Below are 8,415 nucleotides of genomic sequence, written 5' to 3'. Positions count from 1 at the left end.
ACTCCCACCGAACAGCCCCCTGGACACACCCCTTCCTGAGGAACCAGGGGGAGATAGAACAATGCCAAAGGGATATTCAAAACTCTCCTTTCCCCTCTTCCTTAAAGAAGTCTTCCCCAACCCTTTTTCCCTTAAGGGAAGTATTCCTAGGAGGAGGGGGTATTGGCTTCATAAACGTCCCCTTAACTAGTTCACAGGTTAGAAATCTGGAAAGGGAACTCAAGCCACTGTTCGATGACCCTTGTGGAGTTGCAGATCAAATTGACCAACTTCTGGGGCTACAACTGTACACCTGGGCTGAACTCATGTCTATTCTCAGGAGAGGAAAGAACCGTGACCCACAGGGCCGCTATGGTAGTCGGGGAGTGCGAGCACCCCCTGCTCAGAATGTCCTTGCAGCAGCGCATAAATTCCCAGCCCAGCACCCTCAATGGGATAACAGCAGTTTGGGCCACTGAGAAAACACGAGACCACAGAGACATGGTAATGACAGGGGTTCCGGAGTCAGTTCCTCGAACCCCAAATATTTCCTGAGCATTTAATGTACAACTAGGGAAAGGTGAAAGGCCCGTGGAGTTCTGACTTAAGGAACAGGTAAGAAAATATGCAGGTTTGGACACACAGAACCCACTAGGACCAGGGCTGTTGAGGCTCCACTGTGTCACCAATAGTTGGCTGGACGTTGCAAAGAAATTGCAAGAGCTAGAAAATTGGAAGAACGGTCCCATAGAAGAACTTTTACAAGAGGCCCAAAACGTAGATGTAGGGAGGGATTGAGGAAAGGCAGAAGCAAAAGGCAAAAACGTCCACCCTACAACAGAGAACTCATCAACAGGGATCCCCGGGAAGTAGAACTCTAACTGCCCGGTTGCCAGACCCTGCACAGGAAGTGAAGGGTTGAAACCCGAGAGGCAGGGAGGGAGAGGGAGAAGGGAAAGCAGTTTCAGGTGTGGAGAGCCAGGACATTTTAAGGAGGCATGTCTCAAGTGGGAGAGGGAGAAGAAAGTCCTTGCGCTCATGACATTTGAGGAAGAATGGGGGTGACAGGCTCCACATCCTCCATCTCGAGTCCCACCAAGAGTCCTTGAAAAATTTAACGGTGGGACCCAAATCAGAGATAGTCGCTTTCCTAGTCCATTCAGGAGCAGCTCCCTCCTCTGTTTTCTCCCGTCAGGTTTAGGGCATTCAGCAGAAGACCTTATTGTCTCGGGAGTTAAAAGGGAAAGATTCAGGGGAAAATTCTAGAGGAAAAAGAAGTCAAATATAAGAATCAGTTGATCACTATTAAGTCATTGTTAATTCCTGAAGCAGGAACTAATTCATTAGGAAGGCACTGAGTGTTAGGGTTAGCCATAGGCCTGTGTTAATAGTCAGGGAAAGCTCCCTGCTTCCTTAAGCCTGGTGAGCAGGCCTACGTCTGTGTGTTCATCAGGGAAAGCTCCTTACTTCCTTAAAGGAGTAAGGAGTTTTATATACACATCTATCCCAACATATGGTCAAAGGAGGGAACCTGAGGAAAGCTACAGGTTCCTCCAATCCATGTCAAATTAAAAACTCCAGGGAAGTAGTGAAAAGCAAACAACACCCTATTCCCTTGGAAGCCAGGATAGGGCTAAAACCTGTGATTGAAAGCCTCATCCACGACAGACTCCTTGAATCCTGTATGTCCCTTATGACACCCCAATGTTGCCTGTAAGGAAGCCAGACGGATCATACCGGCTAGTGTAAGACCTCGGGCTATTAAGCGAAGGTTCCCAGTCCTTACAGTATCGTCAATAGAATCCCACACAACCAGCAGGAACTCAGGAGAATCTTAGGATTGGTTGGATATTGTCATCTGTGGACTGACTCTTACGCCTTAAAAAACAAAGCCCCAGCCGGGCACGGTGGCTCAAGCCTGTAATCCCAGCACTGTGGGAGGCCGAGGCGGGTGGATCACGAGGTCAAGAGATCGAGACCATCCTGGTCAACATGGTGAAACCCTGTCTCTACTAAAACTACAAAAAATTAGCTGGGCATGGTGGTGCGTGCCTGTAATCCCAGCTACTCAGGAGGCTGAGGCAGGAGAATTGCCTGAACCCGGGAGGCAGAGGTTGCGGTGAGCCGAGATCACGCCATTGCACTCCAGCCTGGGTAACAAGAGCGAAACTCCGTCTCAAAAAAAAAAAAAGAATTAAAACACTGCTTGTGACTGCCCTGTTTCAGCCCTGCCCTCCTCAGAAGAGCCATTCCACCTTCTTGTTAACGTAAGCAAAGGAGTGGCCCTAGCAGTCCTCACCCAAAAACAGGCGCCAGCAGCAGCCCATAGCCTCTCTGTCCAAAATCCTTGACCCAGTAACCCGTGGATGGCCAGAATGTGTCCAGTCTGTAGCAGCAACTGCCTTGCTAATAGGAGAAAGCAGGAAAATAAGCTTGGGGGAAGCCTCCTTGCAAGTACCCCTCATCAAGTCAGCGCCATTCTGAATCAGAAGGCAGGGAGATGGCTCACTGGCTCCAGAATTTTAAAATATGAAGCTTTCTTATTAGAGAGGGACTACTGAATACTAACCACTGACAGTTCACTCAACGCTGCGGCTTTCTGATGGGAAATCCAAACCAGGAAGAACCTGAGCATAAATGCTTAGATCTGGTCACTTGTCAAACTAGAGTCAGACTGGATCTAAGCAAATCCGTCTTCCAAATAGGGCGCCACCTCTTTCTAGACGGCTCCTCCCAGGTCACCGAAGGAAAAAGGCACAACGGGTATTCCATAGTGGATGGGGAAGCCCTCACACGGGTAGGGTCAGGAAGACTGCCAAATGGCTGGTCTGCCCAAACGTGAACTCTTTGCGTTAAACCAAGCCTTAAAGTCCCTGCAAAATCAGGAAGGAACTGTTTACACTGACTCCAAGTATGCGTGCAGAGTAGTGCACACCTTGGAAAGATCTGCACGGAGTGAGGCCTCATCAGTAGTAAGGGCCAGGATGTGGTCCACAAGGACTTAATTTTGCAAGTACTAGAAGACCTTCAGCTGCCGGAGAGACAGTGGTTGTCCGTGTCCCAGGACACCAAAAGAACCCATCTTTTGGAAGCCGGGGAAATCACCGCACAGACCAAGTAGCCTGGCAAGCTGCCTCCTCCCAAGAGGCACCCATTTTCCATCTAACCCTTTGTCTTCCCCTCCAGCTGCGATTCTCATCTTCTCCCACGCAGACCAAGAGAAACTTTTCTTTCTTTCTTTCTTTCTTTTTTTTTTTTTTTCTGTTTTTAAGAGACGGGATTTCACCATGTTGGTCAGGCTGGTCTTGAACTCCTGACCTCTTGATCCACCCGCCTCGGCCTCCCAAAGTGCTGAGATTACAGGCGTGAGCCACCTCGCCTGGCCTAGACCAAGAGAAACCAAAGAAAACAGAAGCTAAGGAACGCCCAAGGGGAAATGGGTGCTTAGAGATGGAAGGAAATGCCGCCCCAGCTGCACCAGCTATGTGGATGCAGCCCGGAGCCTGTGGGTGTGTGCAGATAGATCCCCTTGCTAGACAAGTGGCGATAGCTGCAGAGTGTGAAGAAAAGCGAATAAGTAAACCCTAAAGAGGCAGCCTCCCTGGAGAAGAAACGCAGGGTTGAGGCCGTTCCAAAGCGTCCGAGTTGACTAGACTGAAAGGCCCCCGGTAGGCCCTCTCAAGATTTACCAGGGGCCGGGCGCCGTAGTGGCTCACGCCTGTAATCCAAGCACTTTGGAGGCCAAGGTGGGCGGATCACCTGAGGTTGGGAGTTCAAGACCAGCCTGACCAACATGGTAAAACCCCATCTTATTAAAAAAAAAAAAAAGATTTACTAGGGATAGCAGACCATCTCACCCACTGGGTAGAAACACCCCCTTCCCATGCGTTAACAGCCGGCATGAGTCAAAGCCGCGTTGGAACGTGTCATCCCCAGGTTTGGACTAATAGCAAGCATTGATTCCGACAGTGGGGCCCACTTCACTGCACACGTCGTTAAGCGGCTAACCCAAACCCTAAGAATAAGATGGGAATATCACACTCCCTGGCACCCGCCCTCACCAGCGAGGGTAGAAAGAATGAATCGAACTCTAAAAATTCGTCTCACCAAATTAACCTTGGAAAACCAGTTACCATGGACAAAATGCCTTCCCATTGCCTTACTAAGAATCTGAAGCGCCCTGGAAAAGATCTTGGCCTGTCCCTTCATGAGATGCTGTCCGGGCTCCCTTATCTAACCCACTACTAACTTTCCTGCGTTTGAAACAAAAGATCAGTTTCTCAAAAACTATGCATTTGGTCTGTCTTCCACCATTTCCTCCCTCAGGACTGAAGGCCTCCTAGCGCAAACCCCACCCCTCAAATTCCCAGTTCACCAGCATCAGCCCGGAGATCTCATCCTTATCAAAAGTCGGAAAGAGGGAAAGCTCAAACGAACCTAAGGAGGGACCCCCGCCACACACACTCCAGGAAACACAGCCCCACCCTACAAAGTCATGGACCATCACTCCAGGACCAACGCCTCCAAACTAACATTCAAAAAGGTTTAATCTGTGTTTTTCTTCTTCCTTTAGCTCCCCAAAGACATCATCAATGTAACCTGATTACCCTCCCCCGCAAACAATTACATTCCATGCCTGTCTTGTCATGCCCTGTGGGAATCTCCAAAGTCAGAGACAGCTAGTGTCTTCGGGGGAGTACGTCTGCCCCTCCAGGAAAACCAACACCACCCGACTCTTGCAGCGAAGGAGTACAAAGATTCCCCCTTTGGGGACAAGTCCAAAGTTGGGGGTTTTGCTATACTTGGGGAGATGTTCTGTGGATTACCATGTATCAGGCTGGACCTCCTCGAAGGGTCGTGCCACCCTATAACCCTGCCTCCCACTGGCACGGTGGCTCACGCCTGTAATCCCAGCTTCTTGGGAGGCTGAAACAGGAGAATCGCTTGAACCTGGGAGGCGGAGGTTGCAGTGAGCCAAGATGGCGCCAGTGCACTCCAGCCTGGGCAAAAGAGAAAGACTCTGTCTCAAAAAACACAAAAAACCCCGACCTCCACGTCACCAAAGGAACCACCCCTTCTACTTGCCAGTCTCACCATTGCAATCTAGTCCTTATCTGCAGTGATATCCCTACCTCCACCACCCTAACCCTGCCTTAGAGCACGTCTATGACCTAGGAACAGATGTCCCCGGAAAGGTCCCTATGGGCATCTTTGAAATACGCTTGGTTCCTCCCCTCCATCTTCCCCCATTAATCCTTCCCAACTCACAAAATCAAATGATTTCTTGCTTCATCCCCAATGACAAAACCAAAGTAGCTACAGTAGAATTCAAGGGCTTGAAGCAAACTGTAGCCACAGAAACCAGGAATCAAGACGGAAATGCCTGGCTGGAACGGATTAAATATTTCGTTTGCACCCTAAATAAAAGCGACTGTTACTCTTGTGCAGCGGGCAGGCCAGAAACCCAGATTGTTCCTTTCCTACCCGGATGGGCCAACCAGCCAGGCGCGAACTGCAGGGTAGCTCTCCTCCAGCACCCCACCACCTGGGGGACAAGTCACGCGCCCTCTTACGCTACTTTTCCCAAAGGCCAGGAGCCCCATGGGACAGCACCCAGGGCCATTCGACCTCCCGCCCTCAATGCCCATTTTACCTTGTGTCTCTTACGGCAGGGGGAGAATTTGACATTCCTTGGAAACCTAACGGGATGTAGTAGGCCTAAACTTTTTCAAGAGCTAACCACTCGGTCGGCCCTGGTCTGTCCCCACATGGATGAGTGGTGGTATTCAGTTGGCTGTGGCCCCTCCCCATGTGGATAAGCAGTGGTATTCAGTTGGCTGTGGCCCCTCCCTGCATGGATGAGCAGTGGGATTCAGTCACCCCTGGCCTGTCCCCACATGGATGAGTGATGGTATTCAGTGGGCCCTGGCCATCCCCGTGTGGATGAGATGAGCGGTGGTCTTCAGTCAGCCGTGGCCTGTCCCCACGTGGATGAGTGGTGGTATTCAGTTGGCCGTGGCCTGCCCCCAAGTGGATGAGTGGTGGTTTTGCGGGGGACCAATATGGGGTTCAGTGCCAGCAACAGCGGCACTTGTGCTCTGGTTGGTTGGCCAGTCCTTCCACATTGGCATTTCATCAACCAGACAGGAAGCAGATGACACGAAGGACAAGAGAAGCTCCTCACGTGTCCGTTGACCCCCACACTTACATAGACAGTATTGGGGCACACAGGGGTGTCGGGATCCCGCGAGGGTACCAAATGAATTCAAAGCTCAAAACCAAACAGCCGCCAGGTTGAGTCTGCCTTGCTTGGTGGTCCGCTCTAAATAAACATGCTGACTTGCTGGGGAAACGGCAGTGGAGGGAGTGCTCGCAGAGTGCCACGTGAAACAGTTACAAGTCCTGGGAACAGTAAACTGCGGCAAACCGCGTCACGTCTCGGGGGAGGCAAACTTCCCTGAGCCTCACGTTCTCGGTGCAGAGGGACCTTGCCTCTGCTACAGTGCATCGCATGCTCAAGGGCTTCAAACCCCTTTTGTAGCATCACAAAGCAACCAGACTGGCAGGCTCCCAGAATGCAATCTACAGATTACCACAGGTGTCTGCTTTTCAAAGTTTCCCACAAAGCCACCACTGCTAACAGTGTTTAGAATGATGCGCCAGCTCCCGTTCACCGAGGAAGGTCTACTGCCACGCCACCCTCCCCACCACCGCCTCACCTTCACCTCACCGTCTGCTGACTGCTCAGAGTGATTGTAACCAATAAATACCGTGGAGAACCTCAGCTCCCAGCCTTTGCTCCTTCCATGACAAGTGATGGCCTCCCCGGACCCACTTTTTTTTTCTTCTATTTTTACTATATATATATATTTTTATATAGAGACGGGGTTTCACCATGTTGGCCAGGATGGTCTCGATCTCTTGACCTCGTGGTCTGCCTGTCTCGGCCTCCCAAAGTGTTGGGATTACAGGCGTGAGCCACCGCGCCCGGCCCCATTTTTGTTCTTAATCTTGTTCTCATTCCTTTGTCGCAGCTGAACTCAGGGTACCCACAGGTGGGGTGTAGGGGCTGGCTCCCTGAGAGACTGGATAAATTATGTATGTTACAGTCAGCAGCGATTTGTCAATTATAAAGAGATGCCATCAAGGGACTCGCTGAACAGTTAGGCTCCACCAGCCAGATGGCCGGGAGAACAGAATAGCCCTGGACATGATGTTGACCAAGAAGGGTGGGGTCTGTGTCAGGATCCGGGTTCCCTGTTGTGCTTTTATCTGTAATAATACAGGCCTCCTACTGGACAGTCACAAAAGCCCTACAAGGCCTCACCACCCTAGCAAATGAATTTTGCAAAAACTCTGGGCCAGGCACGGTGGCTCACACCTGTAATCCCAGCACTTTGGGAGGCTGAGGCGGGTGGATCACCAGGTCAGGAGTTCTAGATGAGTCTGGCCAACATGGTGAAACCCCATCTTAAAAAAAAAAACAAAAAAAAAACTCTGGACTAGACGACCCCTTTACAGGCCTCATGGAGATGTGGTTTGGAAAACGGAAAGGGTTTGTGGCTGCTGTAGCATTCCTTGTATTCCTGCGTTAACCCAAAGGCTCATGGAAGCAGCTCTCTCACAAAAACCTCCCTCGGGCTGGGCACAGTGGCTCACGCCCGTAATCCCAGCACTTTGGGAGGCCCAGGCGGGCGGATCACAAGGTCAAGAGATCAAGAGCAGCCTGGCCAATATGGTGAAACCCCGTCTCTACTAAAAATACAAAAATTAGCCAGCATGGTGGTGGGCACCTGTAATCCCAGCTACTCAGGAGGCTGAGGCAGAAGAATCACTTGAACCCGGGAGGCAGATGTTGCAGTGAGCTGAGATCACGCCATTACACTCCAGCCTGACGACAGAGCAAGACTCTATCTCAAAACAAACAACAAAACACCTCCCTCACCTCTCTTCCTCTGTACTCAGATAAGCTCTTCCTCCTAGATATTCAAGAAGAACCACAAAGTCAAATCCCATTGAAGGAATTTGAAGAGGAAGAACTATCAAACAGAAGAGGGGAATTGATGGGACACCTAATTTCCTCTTCAAAGGTTCAGCTTTCCCGCCATCGCCATCGGTAGTAAAAGTTGTAAATCAATCCTAACCCCTCTTCTTATCGCAAATCTTGCGATAAATTCACCCTATTTGGAAAAGTTTAAGTCTTAGCCAATCAGGATCAGCTAGATTGTGCGGTGCAACTCCCTGCAACAGGGGAAGGACACGGAAACAGGACCTGTTAGGATTAAAAATTCCGTCCCTCGGCCGGGCGCGGTGGCTCAAGCCTGTAATCCCAGCACTTTGGGAGGCCGAGGCGGGTGGATCACGAGGTCAAGAGATCGAGACCATCCTGGTCAACATGGTGAAACCCCGTCTCTACTAAAAATACAAAAAAAAAAA

Source organism: Sapajus apella, unplaced genomic scaffold (assembly GCF_009761245.1).
Source record: "Sapajus apella isolate SASKATOON/1434 unplaced genomic scaffold, GSC_monkey_1.0 scaffold127, whole genome shotgun sequence".
Lineage (NCBI taxonomy): Eukaryota > Metazoa > Chordata > Mammalia > Primates > Cebidae > Sapajus > Sapajus apella.
The sequence above is the reverse complement of the archived record's forward strand: the minus strand, read 5'-3'. Positions refer to the sequence as shown.